The sequence below is a fragment of the Typopeltis vanoorti genome, chromosome 10 (assembly GCF_054136105.1).
Source record: "Typopeltis vanoorti isolate ZY-2024b chromosome 10, IOZ_Tvanoo_1.0, whole genome shotgun sequence".
Taxonomy (NCBI): Eukaryota; Metazoa; Arthropoda; class Arachnida; order Uropygi; family Thelyphonidae; genus Typopeltis; species Typopeltis vanoorti.
This window is the reverse complement of record NC_143558.1, coordinates 67127199-67152953: the sequence shown is the minus strand read 5'-3', so window position 1 is coordinate 67152953 and position 25755 is coordinate 67127199. Positions and strand designations below refer to the sequence as shown.

Sequence of the window (25755 nt, the reverse complement as noted above, 5' to 3'; positions counted from 1 at the left end):
TTGCTACTGTGAGATAGTTAAGGTGATAGTCGAACCCTAATAACGGACTGGGAAAAAAAATAATTAAAATGTGTGTGTGTTTTACAGGGCTCGACAATTTTTTTTAACTTAAAAAATGCAGCACCATTTTTTTTAAGTTAAAGATTTTGTTTAAAATGATTTTTTATTAAGTTAATTCTGTTTGGTCTGATCTACAGCTACTCAAGAGCGAGTGGACGAGCGTATTTGTCAAGCCTTATATATATATATATATATATATATAATGGGGGGTGAACTTTTTATCGAAAAAAAAAAACGGATATTTTCTTTGAATTTTATTATTTAATTTTGCTCAATTTTCTCGTCATGACCTCTGCTCTCCTACACTTGGCCAATGATGTTCGTATAATTACATAAATTTATCACTGTAGTACCTGAACCGAACTGCAGCCTTTCCTCATCTTGACTTCATCTGATATTACAATATTTAAATTACATTGTAAAGTTAAGCACTAATTAATGAGGACAACGTATTGCGATTTGCAGTGATTTTTCCAAAATATAAAGCGAATTATAATCAATTTTTAATTGATATTTGTAGCATTTTTTTTTTTTTTTAGATTATTATAGGCTGGTCAGATATATTACTGAGATCGAAACTTCTTTTTATGAAGGGCATGTTCGTAAATATGTTGGGGAGTGTTTGTACAGCTTATTATTTCAGTAACTGCTCATGTTCAATAGCACGGCTGGAATTTCCTTAGAAATGTGAAGAATGGCACATATACGGTACTACTTCTGCAGATTGTTGAAATTGGCTGAATTTTCCTGTAATCGTGAAAAATCCATAAATCTATTGATTTTTCACAACGGGTTGATGTTTTTCTGACTTTTAAACTATTTTATCAGTTCCTCCATTTAATTTTCATTTGCCACAACCCTCATCACACTGATTAGGGTTGTTTCTTTTGCATTTGGTTAAAAGGCTTTTCTAATGAAGATGAGTTAGCCCGTCTAATATGGAGATTGCAGGGATTTTCATCCCACAAAAACAGTTGATGAGACTGTTTTGCGAGAAGTAAATCCCTCACCCCAGAAACACGCACACGCAATTAATACACTGATCCAATAGCCTTAGTTGCTTCGTCATAATTTCAGAACATCCAATCTCTTCTCTAGCTTCTTGTCAGCCATGGAGAACCATGCATTCCTTTCTCTCGATTTCACTTATCAACATTGATCAAGGCGCGTCTCACCATTGAGTAATAAGCTGGTGAAGAATTTTAAAAAAGTCTCAAACGCAGGTTTTTTATATGTTGATCCACACATGGAAGGTCACAAGACCTATACACTGCAGTGCCATGTGTGGGCAAGTGATTAATGTAGCCTGTTGATATGTCTCTTAAAGAGTGAGAGGTTGTACTTAGTGGGTAAAACAGTATAGGGGAAATTAGTTCAAAGAATAGAGGTGTACGGAATGAAGGAAGCTGATGAGAAGTAAGTTCAGTGTGTTCGAAGCTGGACAGTATATGGTTGTTGGCCAGTGGCTGCTCTAGTTCTATGGTTAGAAAGTTCTATAAATATATTGTTTTCAAAATATAAAATGAAACTTACGCAAATGACTTCTGTTGACAAGAGTGGTGTTGAACATTTAGCTGCATTATTTGTAATTTTTTCGCCATGCAGTTTTTCGTCTGCTCCCTGCCTGTAACAGTTGTTTACTTTATTTAGTAGCCAGCTCATTCCCCAGACCTCAACCCAATAGAGCAGGGGTCGGGAACCTTTTTGAACCAAAGAGCCATTCCACCAAAAAAATTAATTAAAACAAAATTTTGGGAGCCGCAACTTAATTCGATTTTTTCTGGTGACTCAAAGTTGCAGTTAGTTCAAACTTAGGTAAATTTGTTTTTAATTCAGTACTTCCAGATATCAGATACCACTTTTATGTTTACATATAAATTTTATATATATTCAATAAATAAAACACATTAAGTTTGATTAAGTTTTTAATCACAAAACATGTTTAAGTAAGCATAATATTGCAAAAAAAGTCAGAGTTTGTATTGCAAAAAGAATTAGTCCAAAAATACAATATTATGTATTTTAATAGATATTTGATTGTTTTAATTTAAAATTCACTAATGAGACTTTTTATTTTGCATCTTCTCAGCCAATTTACTTAAATCTAGATTGTATGTCGTGCACTTCAATATTAATTCTGCTTTCAAACTTTCGTCAGTCAATTTGTTACTATACAGTACTTATTTTTAATGTAATTCATTGAAGAGAAAAATTGTTCGCAATTGTACGTTGAACCGAAAAGAGTCAAAACCCCAAAAGCAAAGTCGCCTGGCATTTGAATAATTAAGTTGGGCAAGAATTCCAATATTTAAATATAATTTCCTGTGGTGTTTCTTCCATAGTTTCCTCATTTTCTTTAATTTCTGCTACCATTTCCTGAATTTTTTGTACCTAGATGCTTTTATTCTGAATTTCCAGAAGCTCCATTTGTAGTTCTGCAATTGATATTCGGGAAAAGCTTCAATATCTATTAATTTTAAATTGCAATTTAACGGATGTAATATGAATTTCATCATCTCCTGATGTTTTTTAAAATCCTGAAATCTGCTTGTAAATGAATCTAAAATTACAGTAATCATGTCAGCGAATATTTTGCAATCAACTTTTTCTTGATTTAAATTCAATCTATAATTTTTTAGATTTTCAAAATATATAAATGTTTCTTCAGTAACATCTTCGAAAAACACTCTTAGTTTCTGTTCAAAGGTAAGGACGTCCTCTAGTAATTGTAAGGTTGTGTTTCCCTTCCCTTGCAACTTCTAATTTAGCGTATTAAAATGTTCTGTCATATCAAGCAAAAAACAAAACTTTTGTATCCATTTGGGATTACTGAGAAGTTCCACATGATTTACGTTATAATTTTTAGCGGTTAAGAAAACTGTTACTTCTTTTAAGCACCGAAAAAAACGTTTTAATGCTTTTCCTCTTGATAACCATCGTACAGATGTAAATGTCACTAAATCTTTATGTTGACTACCTAGTTCCTCTAAAAATATGTCAAAAAGTCTGTGATTCAACGCCTGAAATCGGATGAAATTGATCATTGGCACAACAACATCCATCACTCTTTTTAGTTATGGTAATAATCCCAAAGAATTTGCAACTAAAGCTTCTTGATGCAAAATGCAATGAAATGAAATAACTCCAAGTGGAATATGAGTGAAGAATAATTTAACAAACCCGTTATTTTTCGCAATCATAGAAGGCGCGCCATCGGCCGTAATGCATACTGTATTATTAATATTTATATTTTTATTCTGTAAACTTGTTAGAAGGTTTTCTGAAATATCTTGACCTGTAGTGTGTCCTTTACTTTAAGTGTTAGCAGATCAAGAAGTTCTCGAATACTAGAAGATGTGATATATTTAACCATCACACAGATTGTGCCATATCGGAAATATCATTTGATTCATCAACAGCAATAGATGTAAAATCGGCAGAATTAATATCCATAATTTGCATATTTGAAACTTCTGCAGAAATTGTTACAATCCGTTCCTTGACAGTTCTAACCGAAAGAGGTAAATCTTTAATTTTTTTACGTATCTCGTCCTTATTTTTCATATCCTTAAATAGAATTTCAGAGACATTATATAGGCAATCTTTTAGAAATTCACCATCGGTAAAAGGTTTTCCCGCTTTTGCTATTTCAAGGGATGACAAAAAACTTGCTTCAGTAGTATTCGACGAAGATTTCGTCCAAGTTGACAAATTTCTTTGCTGAAGCAATGTTTTCTTTTGTAATTCTTCAATAGCTTTATTTTTTTTACTGAAGTCTAAATGTTTTCCTCGAAAATGTCGTTCGACATTACTTGATTTGTTATTTTGAAGTCGTAGATGGCAAATTAAACATTGCGGATTTCCATTTACTTCTATAAATGCATATTTTTCTATCTACATTTTATTGAATCCTCTGTTTTCTTCGATTATTTTTCTTTTTCTTGAACTCATATTAGGAGGGTTATTAACACAAATTTACTTGCAAGTAAAAACACATATTCAACATACTAACATAATAAAAATTAATTTGTGCATAACATTACCTGACACTAAATTAAACACTAGTTTAGTACCACATTAAATAAGTTAACTAACAGAATATTTATTTTGACAGTTAAAATTCGCATGTATCTAAAAACCGTGGTGTTTGACAGGACAGCTGATCAATTAGTTCAAATTTTCGCCGTGGCGCTAGTTACCTTAGGCATGCGTAACAAATTTCATGCGTAACACACGTCACATGCATAGTATCTAGCGTCACGAACAGGCCGTATCAAAAAACAATATTTAGTTGTTTGTATTAATTATGCATCTTTTAATTCAATATAAAAGAGCCGCACTTTGTTCAGCCAAGAGCCGCCGGTTCCCGACCCCTGCAATAGAGCATCTCCGGGATGAGGTGGAACGAGCAGTTTGCAGCAGCAACGTGCCACCATTCAGTCTGCAACATTTGGGCGATGCCACAGAGAATACAAGCTGTTCTTAAGGAAAAAGGGGTTCACTCGTTATTAAATACTATTCTCAATAAAGTGGCCACTCAGTGTATATTCACTATACTTCTATCCTCTAAGAAATTATCAATGTGTATATATATCTTCAAATTTTAACTATAGTGAAGTCATAAATTTACGTAAACTGTTGTATTTTTTAAGAGAGGTGCTGTAATCTCTTAGCAATCTTACCGATTTTTTTTTTTTTTTTGCATGTATTTATACGCTATAGAAGGTGAGATATGTATTTTTTAACTCGCTGCTGAAAGGATTAAGTCATATCTTGCCTTGAAAACTTGTGCAGTATGAGTATTGCGCCAGGCTACTTTGCCTTGATATGATATGTACTATTTTAGCCAGAATAGGATGTTTAAAATTTTCCAGCAGATATCCGTTGACGGTTGATCTTATCCACTGCTTGAAGAATGGTTATCAAGCAAACATGGAAAAGCTGATTCCAAAATGTGGATCGCTCTTCCACCATACTGCATGAAGATCATTTTTGGTAGACTTTGCAAACATGGAAAAGCTGATTCCAAAATGTGGATCGCTCTTCCACCATACTGCATGAAGATCCTTTTTGGTAGACTTTGGGTCAAGGATTAGTTTTCTTGAACTTGAACGAACTTTGTAGCGTTATATAAACAATCATTCGTTTCAATTGATAAGTTTTCGCTTTTTTTGGTTATGCCTAAAATTTTTATCCATTGACTATATCAGAAGTGATATTAAACTTGAAAAATCGATAATAGTTATACTGTCTCATTTATTTTATTTGGAAACAGTGGCAGTGTACAAGCAGGAATAAGTCTTTCAAACAGCTTTATTTTTAAGCATGGCAAGCGATGCATTTCACAGAAATAATTTTTAAGTTCTCCACTAGATAATTTTTTTAAAAAAATAGGTGAAAGCAGTTGTTTTGAATATTTGGTATTGATTATTTTTTAATTAAATATATTATATACCTACAGTATTTTAAATGATTTCTTTTGTTTGATTTTCGACTGTTCATTTTGCATTGTATGAAAACAAGGCGATTTGAAATTACACTGGTTGGAAAGAAGTTAACGGACACCATAGTGGGAGGAACAAACAGCCATGGCACCCACCTTTCGCTGCGATGACTGCATCAGTCTTACTGGTCATACTTTCCACAAGCGTAAGATAGCGATCAATGGGAATTTTGGACCATTTTTTCCTGGAGGCATGTAATGAGGTCCAGGACCTCATTACATGTGGGGGCTTGCATATTGCAGTCCTACCATGTTGAGAGCCTTGGTTCTGAATGTCTTTGTACAGATTCGTGTTCCAGTCGATGCGGAACTCCGCATTCAACGTGTCCGGCGATGAGTGGCGGGTTTTACATATTATCCTTCGTAGTGCCTTCGTAGGTCACGTTCGGTGAGTGGTGGGTCGTCCACTGTAGGTAGCACTTGCAGTTGACTCCCTGCACTTCAATTTCAGTCTGGTATCACTGATTGTTGACCTGGGATGACCCAGTTTGTCAACAATTTGCCGAGCAGATAGGCTTGCAACATGGCATGCTATCACAATGCCTCTTTCAAATTCCGTTAGTTCTTTTCTCGCAGCCATTTCACCTGGACACAGTTGCACTGACTTGGGAACATCATATTCCTTCAATTTATACCGGCCAAAACACATGACTCGTTACATGGCGCGATGCACGTTGCCCGTCCGTTAACTTCTTTCGAAGTAGTGTGTGTTAGCGTGGTCGTTCCTATTGAATTTTTGTTTATAATTTGATATATTTTCATGTGATTTGCTCTAGATAGCTAGCTGTATTAAGTTATACTTGCCTGAGAATTGTGCTTATTTTAATTGACTCAGAAAGTGAACTGAAAAAGCAAACATGTCCTTGTGCTAATTTTTCATTCATCTAAAAGTTTGGACATCTAGTGAGATCTGTCCTGTCTGAGTACGTGTTCTGAGTATTTGCATGTGAGCTGTTTAATGTACTTCGATGTCCTTGATTTTTCGATGACCCTCTTATCTCCGTAGCGCGAACTTGGTTTACGAGGAAGGTATTAATATGCAGTAAAACCGCACCACCTGGCTTTGAAAGTACAGTATTAATGATTTTTTTCTTTTTTTTTTAAACTTGTTTGGCGGGATCTCTTTGGCGCCACCTGCTATTAACTACGAAGCTGCGCTGATACTTTTAGACAAAATCACATTCGAACAATGTCATATTTACATTTTAGCTGCGTATATACCAAACAGTTGGCTAATAAAACGGTCTATTTTATTTGACATATATTTATCACAAGAAAACTTTTATAATTCAGCCAGCGCCAAATCCGCGTGTTTTATTACTTGCTGCCCGTGCATTACTTTGCCCCATTAATAATTTCACCTAACAACTGCTTTAGCAAGGTCACAGTAGATTAAAATTGTTACATTTTCTTCAGGAAATTTCTTTGGATGCAGTTGAAGTTGAATAGTTACAAGAAACATTTATATGCATTGCAAAATCTTGTTACTGCAGCATGGGGATGAAGTGCTTATTAGGTGTTTGGTTTATCCAGCACTTGAATAAGTCATTTTGGCGTCCCTCCATACTTATGTATGGCTATATGAATTAAAAGTTGGTTTGATTGCTATTTTAATAAGCTCTAATTATCCTGACATTGTACACATTTTGTTTACATAAAAATTTAATGAAAATGATGTTTATTGAAATAAAAGAAAACAAATAGAAGAAAATACAAAAACAAAGAAAGTTTGTTTCCTAGTTTTACAATAAGTTAAATTATCGGTTGCTGGCAAATTGCTTCGCTATTTCTTCGTTAAGTTCTAAAAGAGCACTAATGAAAAATAAAATGCAGTGCCCATCGAGAGGTCGTGTATGGCAAAAGTGATGCAAGCTGGAACATATACTCAAAAAGTAAGGAAATTATGTCAGTCATTAAACAAAAAGACTTGAATTTTTGATCAATTCGTTTTGATTGAATGGATTTTTGATCAATTCATTGAAAATGGTTTTTGGCATACATAACGTATTTTAATATTTTTTTGCTTAATTTGGATATTAAATTGTTTCAGTTGAACTGAAACCAATATGAACCCTATGGATATATTGCGATGTCCAATAGAGATACCGATTTATCTGGATAGAGGTCTCCTCCATATACAAAATTTGTATCATCATAATATTACGATACTCTGGTTTTAGAAATAGCTGTAGAAAGTTTTTCACTGGATTCGAAAATATATTATATTTGACAAGAATATAATTCGTCTTTATCTCCTTATTTCATCATTTATTCGCATACACTTGGGCGAATAAAGGTGAAAAATGAAATGAAACAAATATCGTCAATCAGAAGGTCAAGACTTCTCCTTACGAACAACTGCTATTCGAAGCTTGGGGGGGGGGGGGTCATTGGACAGCGATTTGTAATTGGGCCATTCATTGTTGGAGAAAACAAGTCAGATCATATGGTTTAAACGAATACATCACACTTGGCAGTATAATAAATAAATAAAAATAAAAATCACGATCAATTCAATCAAAATCAATTCTCTGTTTGCAGTTGCAGTATCTTATAAAATTTTATCATTTGTCGGAGAAAAACACAGTGAAAGAGCAGCTTAAAAAGCAGCTCATGTTTTTTTGTTTTTTTTTACTATTCATATACATTTATGCCAGTGATTTATTTTTACGTAAATCCTACCCCAAAGATCATCATCCTATAATATATTATGTTTGTGAGCGCGCGCTAAGGGTTCAATTATCGAGAAATCTTGCTCTAGAGACCAATCGTGGAACTTGAAACCACTTCAGGCCTCAACTACGCACAGTGGCAGTCTTATTAAGCGGAGGCAGACGAGGAGAAACAAAAATCATACCGAGTGCGGCTGCGCGTAAGCATTGCTTTTAGATGGGTCATCCATAGCGTTCAGGCAGGGTAAGATCACTGTAAACAAACCGTGCTCTGTCAGTGCTGTAACGGATCGTTAGTGTAGTGCTTATGGCTCCTGGGAGAGAGAAAGGTTATTGGATGGAATATTAGTGAGCAAGATGCCAAATTACAAGTAATGAATTAAAAGTGAATGAAATTATCACTTCGTCGATCTTTGTGGGATTGTATCGCAGGATAATGGCTCCAGTGGAACCTTAATCTACCGATGATAACTTCGAGAAATAAGGATGCTATATTTAATTCATCTGTGATTATAAGTAAGAAAATTAGAAATGTAATAATTCTAGGTGCCGAATAATCATTGTGTCTGGAAGAAGTTCTGGCATTTGTTGATTTTTATTTTCTTGATTATTAAATATAGCTGTATAATACATGTATATTCAGAGAATTTTGTAAAATATTTTAAAATTCTTCTTTTTTTTTTTCTTTTACGTGAAAAAAACAACTTATTTTTCTTTCTGCGTTATTAGTCTGTCCCAGCGGGGACAACAAATTAATTTTAATAGGGAAAATTAAGAGTTAGTTAACAAGCAACCTGTCAACAGAAGATGAGTGTACATTTCCTAATTCTGATGAACATTGACAGTTATTTTTGATCCAAATTTTAATATGATGTGAGGTTTAATTTAAAAACACTTTTATTCATTATGTTTAAATTACTAATAAATTTCAGTGTATGCTTATTTTCTGATATATTTCAATATTTACTTATTGACTTATAGTATTTGAACTCCGCTGCAGAATTGGTCTCCGAAATTGGACATCGTTTTTAAATGTTAGTATTTGTCTTTCACCAGTTCAACATTTATCAGCTAAATATTAGGGGATATACTTTTTACTGAATTAGAAAACTCATATGTAATTAAGTGTAACTTATAGATTTTAATCTAAAATCTTCGATAAAGTATATGTAAAGAACGATGTTAGTAATTTTTCTTACGTGGATAAGACCACGTGTCAGGTAATTTAATTATTTCGTTTCTCATAGATTTCCTCTTTGTAGTGATGGTGCTCACCACCACGTACTGGGAAACGCTGCTTTGGGTGTTACACAGCAGCGGTCGTGGGAACCATCGTTGCTATTAACCCAGTCAAGTGTTTCGTTTGTGAGTCATTCAGTATTACGCTTCACTAACAAAGACAACTTTGTTTAGTAATCAGCACGACAGTAAATCGTCCCTAGTATTGTATGTCGTGTATTTAAGTATGCCACGCTACTAAAATACAGTTTTGTGCAGCTGCGTTGTTATTGACTTTTCTCAAATTCTCAGTTGTTAGTGCAGAAATTTTAAAGTTGATGTACCGATCTTAATAATTCATTAGTTGAATTGCACTGAACTTCATACTGTTAGCTTATTGTATTATTTAATAATTGATTACGGATAATAATAAAATATTATGAAAAGAGGACCATTGCATTCGACGAAGTGGACAGAAAGCTGTCATGCAGAAAGTATCACGCGCATAATATGAAAAGTATTATTAGTCTGAAAATCTCATGGACAGAGCAAGTGACAAATGCAGAGGTACTAGTGCTACAGAGAATGAAAACACAGAAATCTTTTATTGCAAAAAATGATCCAGAGAAAGATGAGACTGGCAGGACATGTATTGAGGGGATCAGCAGGACAGAAGGCACTAACAGTTTTAGAAGGAAATATTATGGGAAGAGGATCAAGAGATAAAAAAAAAAAAAAAGACATGGTTTGGATATAATATCATGGACAGGATCATGTGACTATGCTGAAACAAGAAGAAGAGCTACCAACAGAGAGGACTGGAAGGACATGGTGCTGCACCCTCGCATTGAGGAAGCTGCATGATGATGATTGTTAGTCAGTCATACTCAGTTGAGCATGTTCTCATGATTTTTATGATATAGACATTTAATCTTTCACCGTTAAAATAATTGAACAGTTATTTTTGAATTATCACTTTCCTTATCTAAATAAAATGAAGTTGCTTCTAGAAGGATTTTTTTGACGTCATTGTTTGTACTGTCATAGAGAACTTTTCTCTCTTTCTCTCGTCAAATGAAGTGGTATTTTATTTATCTAATACAATATATAAGCACTCCGTGGTTATATATTGTTATGTTATTGTTATATATTGTCCGTGGTTATCTAACACAATGTTAAAGGCACTCCGTGCCTTTAACATTGTGTTAGATAAATTGGGATTTGGCAAACATTGTCACTAATGAACTTAAGGCAATTTTTTTTTTCATTTATTTAAACTTGTTACATTAAAAAAAAAATAGCAAATAGGGTTTGTTAGTAGGACTAAGTATATTCCGAGTATCGAATATATTTATTATAATAAATCTCTGTGGAGTCATAAAAAGTTTGGATATAGTCATTTATTATAGCTTTGTTGTATTTTTGACATGCGATGAGACTCCTCGTTATCGTTTAACTATTCTTTAGTAACATTTCTGGTTTTTCAACCTTCTCCTCTCTCTGAAATAATAGGAAAATTGCGAAAGTCACCAGCGAATTCGCTGGACACTTCTTGACATAAGCCGGTGTAGCAACATACTTTGTATTCCTTCTATATGGGTGTTTCCCTGGTATGATCAGTGTTTCTAACTTTCCCTTTACAAAAATTCCTTGACACGAATCCTTTAAAGTGCTTTCCGAACTTACTTAAAGCTCTGGTCGTTTCCTTCAACAGGCATACGGGTTTTATGACTTCATACATTTCATAAGAATATAGTACTGATACTTAAATATTTAGCACACTTGACGCCACGATAGAGATTCTCAAACGTTTGGTTGTAGCACACTTCTGAGCCACATCTAAAGCGTTTTCTTTCGCTTTTTTTTTTTTTTTTTTTTTTAAATTTTTATTTAAGTAACAACAATTAACTACAGGAATATTCGTAAGGGCTTCAGCTGAAAGATGAATTAGCTACTCTGTTTTAAGTTTTAAAATTTCCGTTGTTACTGATTGTTTTTTTGACTACTCACATTCTGCTTCATTAATTTTTAATCAGTAAAATACATGAACTTAGGTGCTGATTGTGGAGGCAATGCACACCCAACGTGCTCTTTCGCATTATCGCCCGTAATGATGACGCTTGTTCACTGAAAAGACAGTTTACTATAGGAACATTCGTAAGGACTTCAACTGAAAGATGAATTAGCTATTCGCTTAAGGAGGTGACCGCTTTTTTTTTTTTTTTTTTTTTTTCATATTCCGCATCACATGCAAACAAACTAAGCTCACGCAGTTTACATCATAATACATCGCTTTATAATCTTAGTTGCTTTGGGGTAATTTTACCACCCTATTACCGTGAGCAGAATTAACCCAGCGTTAGGTTTACGACGACACAAGAATTGGCTGTGAACCACGCAAAAAAATCTTTTCCTCATAGGTTATGTAGATTAGTTGCAAGAATGCGAAATAGTTTTTATACTCTTCATTTTGCATAAGGCCATACTTCGTTATTAACGAAATGGTATTACATCTGCAATACTGCTCAGGTTCTTGATTAATATCAGAATAAATCAGCTTAATAAAATTCTATGGGAGAAATGGGAACAATTTCTCATTAAAAAGTGAAACATGCTCTAACGACAAAATAATCAATTTACCGTCAAGGTTTGAGATTTTCTACCAGAAGGATTTTTATTTGTTTTATATATGTTATTTCTCTCGGATAAATACGCCTAAGGAGAAAACATGCGTTTTGTCTGATAATTTAGATTATACCGAGGGAGTTAAATCACAGTATATTTTTATTATTGTTGCCATACAAAATAGTGGAGGGCAATTTAATTCAGTGCTGTTTCTACACTGGTCACGTAACTCATGACTCTAGGAAATAATCATGCTGATCTTTGGCTGTTGTCGAAAGCGTGATCATTTAAGCCTTGTACAGGGTGTAAATATGGAATAACTCAGTTTTCATTTATTCTTTTCACTTTTATGGCATGAACACTGCGGCTTTAACGACTTTGTTTTTTATTTTTATTATTTTGATGACTGAGTTTCAAGATATGCCAAAAGTAAATTATTTATTACTTACAAAAAAAAAAAAAAGTATGCTACGACTGTTTGATTTTTATCTCAGTAATGAAAGGTAAGATTGTCTAGTGTATGTAGTGTAAATATTTTTTAAGATAACTGAGTCTGAAATGTGAAATGTTTACATTTAGACAAAGATATTGGAATTTGAGAGAATGAAACTTGATAGAGTTGGGTACCAATCTTTTGCTCTTCTTCCTCATTCATCAGTGTGGGGAGATGGTGAACTGTAACGTTACGTTAGGTTACGTTTTAGTATGTGACACATGCTTTTACACAGAGAAACTAGGAACACGTTTTTAGTTTGTACTTTGTAACTTTTTATAACTAGCAGTGCTTGCTTGCGAAATTAGTGAATCCCATTTACGAAAAGTGTAGACCTATCGTACGCCAGTACCGTGGGTAGAGTAAGGATTAGAGACTACACATCGACTTTTTTTAAAGCCCGACTGGCTAGCACAGCACACAAGTTATTGCTTGTGTAACCTGTCTTGTCAGCAAGGTATTGAGTCTTTACAAAGGCCTCTACTCACCAGGCCCATATGACTTTTTCCCTCAGAATGAAGTTTCCTTGAGTTGTGACAATTTTCATCATTAGGATAATTTTGAGAAACTCTGGCGTCGGAATTTTTCGAAATCTTCTACTGCATTTTGGAGAGATGGGAGAAAACAAGAAAAGTGAGTGCCGAAGAAATATTGCAAAGGATATGACATGATCACTAGGAACTTTTTTTTTGTATAGAAAACAAACAAACAAAAACGTGGAGGTTAAGTTTTTTTTCCGTTGAAATCATCTATCTTTTTTTTTTACTTCTTAGTTATGAGAAGGCAATCTTCGATGTATTAAGATTCTTATGTCGATTGTTAAAACTTCCATTTACTAATAGATAGAAATTTACTAATAAAATTTACAAAAGTGCTGCAGATATTTTTAATATTAACTATTAACATTACATGTAAATTGCAATTACTACTACTAAGTTTTAAATAGTTAGAACAGAATAATGCGATGCTTTTTTTTTGTATTTGGCAAATCAGAAGTATTAATAGATAACATACGAATTTGAAACCCTAATATTATTTATAATTAGAGTAAGTATAAAATGTCTAGACTTAGAATGCGGTAATATTATTCAGCATGAACATTAAAATAAAGCTTTGGTCATAGACTAACAAAAACAACTATCAGAGTAGAAGAAAGCAAAACATTATTCTGTCCCTTGTCCTTCAGTAAGCGATATTTATATAAAAACCTGATTAAATATCGCTGTCATTTAGATAGTATTGCAAATACTCCCACCCCCAGGGAAAAAAAAAAAGTTCGAAACGGAGAATGTGGCCATTGTCTGGTAAAATGTTGCACAGTCTTGATCGTATATCTCAATAAAATGGAAGTGCTTTCGAAGACGTAGAAAATCCCTTCGCTGATACACACCAGTATCCAATGTGCTTGATTTCTTCAATTTGTTTGATATGTTATGTAGATCGTTGATTCCTCAGAATTCTGTATGGAAAGAAATGACCCGTCATGCTGACTTTATGCGTAGATTTGAGGGTTCGTTAAACGAACCAGAAGATAGAACTGTCAGTATAATTTAGGCATTGTGGTTTTTCGTACAAGAGAAAAGTAGTCATGATTGCATATTCCCATAGAAATTTTCTGAAATTCTGTGTCGTCTCAAAGCAGGTAACGTCATTATCTTTTTTTTTTTTTCCTTTTTTTATTGCGAGACATGTTTTGAAGAGCTCTGTACTTTTTTAATCTCTGTGTCAACAGGACATTGTTACGTATACGAGCATTTTCGCGTAGGGTATGTTATGTGTTGATATGGCTTAGCTGATCTGAGAAGATAAACTACATATCGAATGAAGAGAGACATCCGATATAAAAGAATAAACAGCATTTTATGGAGATTTGTAGCCGAACTATTACAAGATATATATTTAGGAAATCATAATGCATATGAACCATAATATTAGTCCTAGGTCATCTGAGCTCTCAAAACCAGAGCTCTGTTCACAAGTGATATCCTCCTTCAGGAACGTACAACGCACACATAAGCAATAATACTACGAGGAGTTGATAGAGAGACTAAGAAAGAAATTCACACTGATGAATTAAATTTCTTAATTCATCAGTGTGAATAATTTATAACATGATAATATCTTAGTGTCCAGCTCACGATAAAGAACAAGACTTCAAAACATGAGTTTTGCCAGCTTGGCTGAATGATTAACACACCCAGCCAAGCTGGCAAAACTCATGTTTTGAAGTCTTGTTCTTTATCGTTTTTTGTTCTCCAACCAACAGGCTAAGCTGCTGATTCGAATCCGACACGGATGATTGTGTTTAGGTTGAAAATGCATTTCAGCATCCTTTGTGAGATTATTGTCTGCTTATTTGGAGGCTTGAAAAAGTTCCATGTTTAGTCTCAAGAATAGGGGTTTCGGACTATGTAAAAATAAATCAAAAATACAGAATAAATAAAATGATTAAAAAAAAATTCTTTAGCCTGCCCAACGGCACTGATGTACTGTGGGTTTATAAACTTTCTTGGATGTAGAGATGTACCCGCGCGCGCGCGCACACACAAAATGGAATAGATTCCATATAGATGAGACAAACACTATTCTGTGTATATAATTAAATATTAGATAGAACTCCTTTAAAGTTTTATTCCCCTTTCTCCCCGCTTATTAGCTAGTATTCATTTTAAGTCTAAATCTGGTGTTTTCAAGTATTCAGCAAGGTAACTGATGTACAAAGCGAAGAAAATCTATCTAGTATAGGAATTCGTAGATAGGGAATATGTACAATAATGTGTAAGTTACATGATTCTACCACAATTCCTTCATGATGGTTATCACAACTTCTCACTGAATATTTTTCAAAACTGTTAATTAGCTTATCTGAGAGGAGTTTTACACACCCCACCGTTGTGCCAGTGTCTTGCTCTTCACAGTCTCTGAATGGAGAAAATAATTTTCAAATTTGGATCTAATAGTGTTCCGATGCATTTGCCGAAACCATGGTGTGATTTTTTTTTTTTGGTGAGCTATTTCTTTGAACTCGGACTGCATAGGTTTCATATTTCCACAAGTAATAAATAATCCGGTAAGGGGGGGGGGTAAAAGGTTCTCATAAACACCTAGAATAAAAATTATATTAAAGAAACTGATTTACCCACAAGAAAGAATATATCTTAAAACCCCTTTAACCTCCATGTTTCATCAAATTGTAATAATTTGTACTTTTTCTTTTAGGATATATAAGAAATGTCAGAAGTTTTGAAGAAATTCGAAGAAACAGAGATGCGGGCGTCAAGTTTTTCGTGCTGCAAGAAAAGTCCGCAACTGAGATTCACCAAACTTTGTGTGAGATTTAGGGGACTGTGCCCCAGCATATCCAACAGTTGCTAGATGGGCATCCTGAGACAACAGATTCTTTCAGGTTATGAAGACCTTTCACAGCGATCACACCTGAAAATATCGATGTAGTGCATGCCATGATCTTTGATGATAAACGAATACCGAACAAAAACATTGCAAAGACTCTGGGGATATCAAGGGAACGAGTTGGATCATTATCCACCAAGATCCCGACATGCAGAAACTCTCAGCGAAGTGGGTCCCCAAATGTTTGAATGGTGACTTAACAAAAAAACGTGTGCTGCCGTCTCAAGGGATCTTGGGTCATTTTGAGAAATCAGGCGCAAATATTTTGACTCGTATTATGATTGTTCATGAAACGTGGCTTCATCACTAATACCCAGAGACAAAACAACAGTCAGTGGAGAGGAGACATGAAAGAATTGAGGTAGGAAAGGTTCTTGCCATTGTCTTTTGGGATATGGATGGTGTTATCCTTACCAAGTACCTCAAAAAAAGATGAAACTGTTACAGCAGCAGTTTATTCAACAGCTCTGAAGGGAAAATGCTGCGGGAAACTGAGCACAGGGCGTGTTGCTTTTGCAGGACAACACCTGCTCACACTGCTCATGAAACCCAACAGACAATACGTCTGCCTCACCCACCCTATTTGCCAGACTTGGCCCCATCTGACTTTCCTATTCCCAAATTTAAAGAAACACTTGAAAGGAACAAAATTTACAACAGATGAAGTCATATCTGCAGCTGAGGACTGGTTTGTGCAACAAGGGAAAGACTTTTTTTTCTCAGACGATTGCAAATGATGCAGCAGCACTGTTACAAGTGTATAACAATTCGTAGGTAGGGAATATGTACAATAATGTGTAAGTTACATGATTCTACCACAATTCCTTCATGATGGTTATCACAACTTCTCAGCACAACTCTCAGGTCTTCAGAAGAGTCAAGGGGATCTTCATGTAGGATTATCTCTTCATACGGCAATTCCACTAAACTTTTAAACAACAAAAATTTTCGCAATATGCGTTCTCACTCCTACAGTTTGTAGGCTACACGAAAGACATCTAACGAAAAACTGATATTCATAGCATCTGTTCTGCTGTCGATGACTGTTTTTCAAAAACCATTTATGCCAGCTCCTGAAAAGGTTACTCTTCTAGTTTTGATTGTTGTTGACACAGTTACACTATCTAATGTCTGAAACAAAAGTATAGTTAATAACATTAAGCAGCACCCACTTATTTCTCAGGTATTAAATTTCGAAATGGTATTCTGCACTAGTCACGATGTACTACTATTTCAAATAAATTTTACACACTAGTGTTGTCTATATGTACTATTAATTACATAGTTTTGTACTTGAATGGGAGTTGGAAACTTGAGTAGACATGGCAGTTCCGTGTTAATTGTATATTTAACCCCCTTTTTTTGTTGTCCGAATCTTTAAGTATACTGTAGGGCTTTTCTTGAACTTTTAATGTTTGTATCGCCAACATCTAAATGATATTAGTCTTTTTAAAAAAAAAAAAAAACAATCCCGGAAGAACTGTTAAAGCGTTACGCCTTCAGACTTGTTGGCAAAATTCCTGGTAAGTCCAGGAATTCAAATTGCGTATTGTTCACGTTTCTGTTTTTCAGGTGTATTTATTTTCGATGATTGCGTTTGTGTTATTTGTGGCCGGCTCCTCACTTGACCCCTGACAATTGTCTTCTTGAGGGCTGTCTGTAATACGCATGACCTTGCCCTTGGCAGGAAGTACTGAACAAGTTCAACTTACCGCAGCAGTGTCCCCCTCCCCCTTTCTTTAATGTGTATTCTTGTGTGACCTTTTCTTGTTGGGAGCACGTGAAAGTTCTTACGTGATAGGAGGGGGCGGCACCTGTCTGGGGTTGGTTTATAGAGCTTGTCGTAGATTTGTGAGGATGCGCATGATAGTCAGAACTGTCAAGTTTTCCTCGTGTTGAGGAAGCCGGAGCAAATTGCATCTGATTCTTAATGTCAATATCCTTGCAAAATACACAATTTCTATTTATAGTTACACTTTCGATATGAAATTACTGAATATTTGACTTGATTTTCAACTAAGTTCCAGGTATTTATATCCATAATGATATGTATGATATCCACAATAAATATTAGTTGTGAAATGATAGCTTTCATATATGGAAATAGCTCGGTCATTAATAGGAAAGTTTATTCATTGAGTTATATATTTCTTCAATAAAAAGTAAAGGCAGCAATTTATTAAAACTATGTACTATTAATACATAGTTTTGTACTTGATAGTACAGTGATGCAGTGTAATGTGACAACAGTCACATTACACTGCATCACTGTTCAAAAAGATTAAATAGGTTCGAAATGTCTAGTGTACCAGTCATGTCTATTAGTAAATGCTGGTGATTTTTAACAAATAATAAATGTTTTAATGTCCCTCCAACCTTGTTCCAGTTATCTCTTCCGCGATGTTTACTACTAGAGGTCACTTGCTTGTCTGAACATGTTTTTATAATTTTTGTAGAGTTGCAGATGAGTTTTTGGAATGGAAGCGTCTTCTTCTAGGTAATGTATGAGAAGATCTCTAATAACAGACGGTCACACACACACGCACGCACGCACTGTGGTTTCATTATGTCATTCTAGTAGTAAATGACGGACAGTAACTTCGTACACTGTCATTAAAACGTACTTAGTTACGGTTCGTTGAAGAACTGAAATGTATCGGAACGAAGTAGATACTCAGCAGTGAATCGAAGACCTGGAGAAGCGAATAATTGAGTCTTTTCATATATATGATTTTATTTATACAGAGTTATGGAGAAATTAGGAACATTTGAAGATTCCTAGATATCAATATATATCATCAAGAGGTCACGATGACATACACGTCATCGTGACCTCTTGAAATTTACCTATGCAGTTTGCTTCATCTGCAGGAAACTGTACTTGATATTCGTTAAAGCACTCATGGTTCACTACAGAGATATCGACAGGTAAATGAATCTACTTTGCTTCTATTCACTGTTGTTAATGAGGCAATAACAAGTAAACAGAATACATAAGAATGTCACTCTCTATTAGGGCACGGGGTGGGGGAGAATCAGAATACATTGCTGGTTGTATATTCGTACGTAATTGCATATCTTTATTGTAATCAGTATTTAGATTTCTGTCTTGCTATACGAAGAATGGTTCAAAATTCCCATTGATTGCTATCGTGGAAAGTATGCCTCTTAGGATTGCTGCAGTCATCGCAGAGAAAGGAGGTCTTACATCTTATTAAAGTGGGCGCCATAGCTGTTTGTTCCTCGCATTATGGTGTCAGTTGACTTCTTTCCGAGCACTGTATATATCGTGACTTCTTGAAATTTACCTATGAAGTTTGGGAGATCTGCAGAAAACTGTGCGTAATATTCGTTAGAGCGTTTATGATTCAGTGTTTATCGGAAAATTTCAGTATGTATATGTTGATCACAAAATCAAGAACACTTACCACATTGCGCTTCATTCTATTGAACCTGCATGGATTGAGAGATTACCACCCTTCCAAAATATGTCCTGAATTCTTAAGCACCAAGTTAGATTTTATAATGGAGGGAGGTTGCTTTTGAGCTATTGCTGTAAGAAAGGCCTTGAATAGAGTATTGGTTCAATCACTACGTCTAAATCTAGGGCTGCACTTATGCAACAGTAATTAACTTACTGCATCACCACAGAGACTAAGTTGACATATATTAGCCAAATCGACCAGCCTATCTGAACTTCAGAACTGTCTTGAAATATTATTTGTGAATAAGGAGAAAGAAATTTTGTTAAATACAATCTAAACATATTTCGAAAAGAAAAAAAAAAAATTAACGTAACACAGTGCGAAAAATTCATTCTAAAATTAATACAAAAATAAATAAAAGCAAAAATGTATTTAAAATTATATTTACAATGCAGCTTAGACCTCAACAAATATAAATAATCCGAGACAACCATAAAAGATGCGTTTCACTTTTTAACGCAAGAAAGGTTATAAACCTATAGTACATTAATAAGTGAATGGATTAAAGATTTTTTTCCTAATTTTTATTAATTTTATTTTTTTATATTCTTATAAAATAGCGTTCTTTTATGTGATATCATTCATTACCATTGCAGTTGAATCCAGAATTGCTTTTAGTTGCCCTCAGTAACGAAGATACCATTTAGTTACAAAGGCTTGTTCAAATTCTGTCTAGAATGCGAAGAATCTTTATAGATTTTTCATTTGAAGGTGTGTTATCCGGTTTTATATGGACTGGGTGGTGGTTTTCTCTTGGAAACTCTCGTTTTTCATCCCCCATAACAGGCAAACTGACCATAAGAACGCACCCGGTTAACGACCGTTATCAGTTCCTAGTCTTAGTTGCTACTCGTAAACAGCTAATGAAGTCAGTTTTTTCGAAGGTACCATTACTCGATAGAATACCTTGAACACTTAAGTTTGTTAATACTAATTATTGTACAATAATTGAAATATCGACAATCGCAAATTTAACTCTGGATACTTTCAAACTTTATAGTATGTAAATAATTATAAGAGCATGCTAGACTTAATGTTCATTTAGTCAAAGGCATGTAGTGCAGTGAATAATTTTCGTTATTTAACCAGTTCTAGATTAGATTATTTTATTTTGCTTTTATTGGAAAAATAAGTTGAAATGATATAATATTAAAAAAAAAAACTAGGTTTATTGTCGTAATAAATAAAAAACTATGAAAAATTAGCTACATTAATAGCCGGTAGCTTTCTCAGTTACTGGTTAATGAAATAATAATAAAATCTGTACAGTGAGACAATAAAAACCGTTGAGAGTGAAAACGTTGTACACAGTACTTGATTCAAATAGTAACAGCAAGTAATTCACGAGACAGAATATAAGATAAATACAACTGGTCAGTCCTCTTAGTAGCGTTTACTAGATTCTTTGAGTGTAATTTAACGTACTTTAGCCTGTGGGGGAAAGATTAGCATCCGTACTACATCGAGTATCTTAAACCGAAAGTCCTACACTGTATTGGGACTAAACACAGTATCTTCTGTAATAATGCTCTCCTTATCCATAGAAGCAGTTTTAAATCTGAATCTCCTCAGGGAAAGTTTAGGTAAGATTTTCATCCTATGTAAATATCAAAAATGTATCTATTTTATATGATGATTCTAGGGCGTGGTACTTACGGTTATGGATTAACTCGGTGTCCAAACTTTTTCTGTTCACGGCGCCCAAAGTCAGAAAACATAGGAGTGCCTAATAGTTGCAGTGCGCAGTTGGTGCGGTTACGTTGGCTAAGTTTAAAAAAAAAAAAAAAAAAAAAAAAAAAAAAAAGAAACGTATATTTCAAATTCACAATTTATGTAAAACGTATTAAATAAGTGCATATTTTGAACAAACAAATCGTAATAAGTGGGAGGACGGGTGAGCTGTTGTTCACTGCCCATCTCAAATCTTGGAAAATTGGACACAGCCACCCTCATTTCCTGTTCCACGTTGATTTTCGCACAGTACTTGTTTTTATCACAGCGATCGTTGAAAACCCGGCTTCGCACAAATATAACGTCGCAAATGGAATTAAGATTCGATGAGCTTTACCACTTAGCAGCGGATATTCATCTTTTTATGTTGAGCCCATATACGAGAAGTTGGCTGGTCAACCTATAGTACGTTAGTACCGTATATGGGTAGTGGATTGGGAAAGGAAAAACTTGTTTACATTTGATTTAAAAGTCTGTATTCCTTAGGAAATACTTCGAGGGGGGGACTGTTCCACAGTACAGCAGTAGCAGGGGTGAAGGAGGAAGAAAAAAAAATTGTTCTGTGGGTTTCGAGGTGTACTGTGAAAGGATGTTGGGCAGCAGCTGTACGTGTTCCAATGGGCTTAGTACAGAGTGGAGGAATTATTGATGCTGTTTCAGATGAACATTTCCCATGGAAATATTTATAGAATATACAAATTGCAGAGACCAAACGTCTCTGTGAGAGTGAGGGTAGCGCGTTGGTAAGAGATGGGTCATTTATCAGTCTAATTGCTCTCCTCTGTATTGAAGTCAAGCATTTTGAGGGAGCTTTTAGGAGCCCCACTCCCAATGTGAGAGCAGTATTTGATAGCTGGGTGGATTTGCGATTTGTGTAAGGTTAACAGCTGTTTAGAAGTGAAGTAACGTCTTGAGCGAAAGAGAAAACCTAGTTTTTTGGAAGCTGAGGATGCAATGGTTGTGATGTGTTTATGCCAGTTGAGACTCGATGTCAGGGTAATTCCGAGATCATTTACTAATATCCAAAAGTCAATCAGTTCCATGCTGCCAAATTTTGTCTTCAGTGTATTGTCACAAGACAGCTCAATAAGATTTCCGTGAAAATATTGGAATATTTCGCGGCGCACAGTTTGGGAACCACTGGATTAACTGATTGTTGTCTTTCTTTTTGTCTCTAAATTGCTTGTTTGTTCTACACTTCTTTAGCCTCTTTCCATCCACTGCTGGATATAGGCCTCCACTTAACTTCCCAGTTCTGCCTGCCTTTAGCCAGTGTCCACCATCTCATGTCAAATCTTTGCAGATCATTCCTCCATCTTGTTCTTTGGTTATCTTTCCTTTTCTTGGTATGGGCTCAGTGCTTAATTTTGTCCACCTTTCACCTGACAGTCTATTAATATGGCCAGCCCATCTCATCTCCATTTACATGCTTTACAACACTTCACAGTTATCGTCTACTCCAGTCATTTCTCTAGTATTTCTTATTCTATCCTATCCTTTTTTGTGTGTGTGTGTGTGTGTGTGTGTGTGTGTTTTAGTTGCCTATGTCTCACTTCCATAGGTAAACTAGCATAATGCATATAATTAAGACGTTTCTTTTTAGGCATATAGGTAAATCTCCTAACAGGTAATCTTTATACAGCTAAAATGAAATGCTTTGTTTCCTTGTGTGATTCTTCTAATTATTATTTTTATCTTGTTTTTGCTTAAAACTAACTTAATTGATAAATATAGTTCTCCACAATTTCAACACGATTATCTATTAATTTTAGTTCAGCTTGATCCGGATTTATCATCAGTTTGGTTTTGGTTAGATTAAGCTTCAATCTTTTTTTTTTTTACCTGGTTTCTCTATTAAGGTCATTTAGCATTTACAGAGTTTTTTTCTTTATATTTTGCTAAAAGAACAATGCTATATGCAAAACGTAAGTAATTGAGATTTTTTTCTATTGATGCTAACTTCATAGTTTACCCATGAGACGTTCTTAAAGATTTCTTCTAATGTAGCAGAAAACTATTTGGGTGATATTGGATTTCCTTGCCTTACTCCTCTCCCAATACCAAATTCCTTTCCCTGGTGCTCTTGCTTTATACTGGCTCTTAAATTTTGATATGCAGTTTTTAATAGGATATACTTTGTCGGATGAATTGTTTGTTTTAAGCTGTTTATTATTTCTGACTGATATAGAGAATCACAGGCTTTTTCAAAATCTACGAACACTAAATATGCAGGAAGGTTTATTCATTTGCTTTTTCTATTACTTGGTTAATAGTGTGGATATGATGTGTTGTAGAGAATCTTGTTCTGAATCCTGGTAGTTTATATGCTGTTCATCATCCCCAAACCTGGTGATCCTATTTAATATAATTCTAATTTCCAAAGTTCTTCAAATTTTTTCAGTAGTTAAAATATCATTTAACATATCCAGTATGACTTTATGATACTCCCCTATGCCATCACGCGTGAATCAAGATTCATCCGTAAAAAGCACACTTGGGAGATTTTATATGTTCACCTGATTTTGTGTTCTGCTAATATGTCATCTTCTCCAGGACTTTTATTATTCTTTGCTGACTTGAGGGTTTTCCGTAATTCTTCCATCAAAACGGATGATGGAAGAATCCGTTTCCTTTCCTGTTAGTAGGTCCCTATAAAACTCGCTACATATTTTCATGATTTCTTTTCTATATATTGTACTATTCCTTGCTTAATCTGCAATATCCATTTTTTCCTTCCATGTAACTTTCTTTTGATGATTTTTTGTTTTCTATTATGTTCTGAATTGTTCTTGAATTATATTTTCTGATGTTTTTGTTTTTTTAATTTCTTTTCTAAATTTCGCATTTCCAGAAATTCTGTATTATCTTTGTATTCTGTATCGCCTTTTCCTTAGTTCTTCCCTTTCTTGATTAGATCATGTGTAAATTAAGTTTTTCTCTAGAAGTTGTATTTGCTGGTAATGATTTTCTTAAACTTTTAGCAACTTCCACACTACGTAACTATTAATTTCGGTACAAAATATATGTTGTTAATTTAATAAAAGCATAGTCAAGTTAAATACTATGCTTAAAAGTTAAATAACATGCTTCATTCTGGATTACTATTCCTCAGGTATCATTAAGCCAGTAAACACTGCTAATAAAAATTACCGAAAAGCAGTACGAGAAAGCCAATGTGGGAAACATTTGTAGCCCGAGACTTGCATTTTCCTTAGTTAATATTAACATTTTTGCTGTACCATTTTTAGCTATCTTTTCTTCATTTTATATTAACCAGTAACGCTGACAAAGCTGCCAAATATTAAAGTAATAAGACTTGGTTATTTTGTGTTTGTGTATTTATCATGATAATAAACCCGGCTATTTAAGGTATTTCTAAAGTGTTTGGCCAACTTCTGAGTACTTGTTCTACCGCTATTCCCATGGCAGTCATATAAACATAAAGTTGGAAATTCTTTCCTAGCGATCTGTTGAATGGGAAACTGCACATCATGCAACTGAGTAGGTAACAGGCTTGTATTCCAGTACTGTGCATAGGAAATGATTAAAGAAGGCAACTAACTACCTAGGGCTACATCATAGGAAATATTCGAAATGGATTCCGTGAAGAGCAATGAATGCCCACAGCGTTGGCTCGGCGATTGCTGTACAAGCTTGAGAAGTCTCAGAGTATTCCGCATTGTCGTATAAAGAACTTGTTCATCTGGCACCAGTGCAGAATAAACATCAGCTTTCAACTGTTCCATGCAAAAAAAAATCCATTGGATTCATATCGGAAGATGGTCGTAGCCATTCAACTGCCCCCTTTCCCCACCTTCACCTACTCAAGTCGAGATAGGTGAAGGTAGGCAGTTCAACGAAAATGCGTTGGTACTTCGTCATGCATGAACCATGTGCTCAGGCATCTTACTCATGGCACGTCCTACAACAACGTCGGTAGTTCTTCCTTCAAGAAATGTTGATGCTGTAGGCCTTGACTGTTGTTGGCAACATTTGATGAAGTGGTCTCCCATAATGCCGATCCAAACATTCACATGGAATCTTTGCTCGTGGCGAGACTGCCTATTTCATGCGGATTAAGTTCCCTATGCCATCGCGCTTGCATCAAGATTCATCCGTAAAAAGCACACTTTAGAAAAAACCAGGTGTGGTGCAACCTTGCAGAAGACACTGAGCAATCCTGACTTGAGATTTGGGGGGGGGGGAGGACAAACCTGGTGACGAACCTTCATTAGAGGGATGATGACGTGATCCTAGTCATCTCTACAAAGCGATTCCAGGCGTGCTCCGATCTGGATAGAACCAGGGACACGTTATTATCCCTCTAATATTCGTGAAAGTGACGACTTATGGTGGAAGTAGTGTGATAGTTTGGGGAGGCATCTTATTCGGTGGACGCACTGGCCTGTACTAGTGGAACCGTGAATGCTGCACACTTATAGAGATGAGGTCCTGGGCCCTATGTGTCGTCCATATGTGGATGCAATAGGGGAGACGTTTATTCTGCAATACGATAATGCTAGTCCTCGTCGAGCAAAGCTCGCTGACCAATATTTT

General features: G+C 34.9%; 1 protein-coding gene across 3 annotated transcripts in view; it reads left to right on the top strand.

Moving 5' to 3' along the window:
• LOC150102479 (uncharacterized) overlaps positions 1-25755 on the top strand; it is a 547971-nt gene that overhangs the window by 78017 nt on the left and 444199 nt on the right. Inside the window, exon 1 of one of the 3 annotated variants that reach the window (XM_090399125.1) lies at positions 8588-8751. The exons of the other annotated variants lie outside the window; for them this stretch is intronic. The gene's annotated coding sequence lies outside the window, so the exon portion shown is untranslated. Of the gene's footprint in view, positions 1-8587; positions 8752-25755 lie in introns of those variants that run through there. 3 annotated transcript variants of the gene reach the window in all.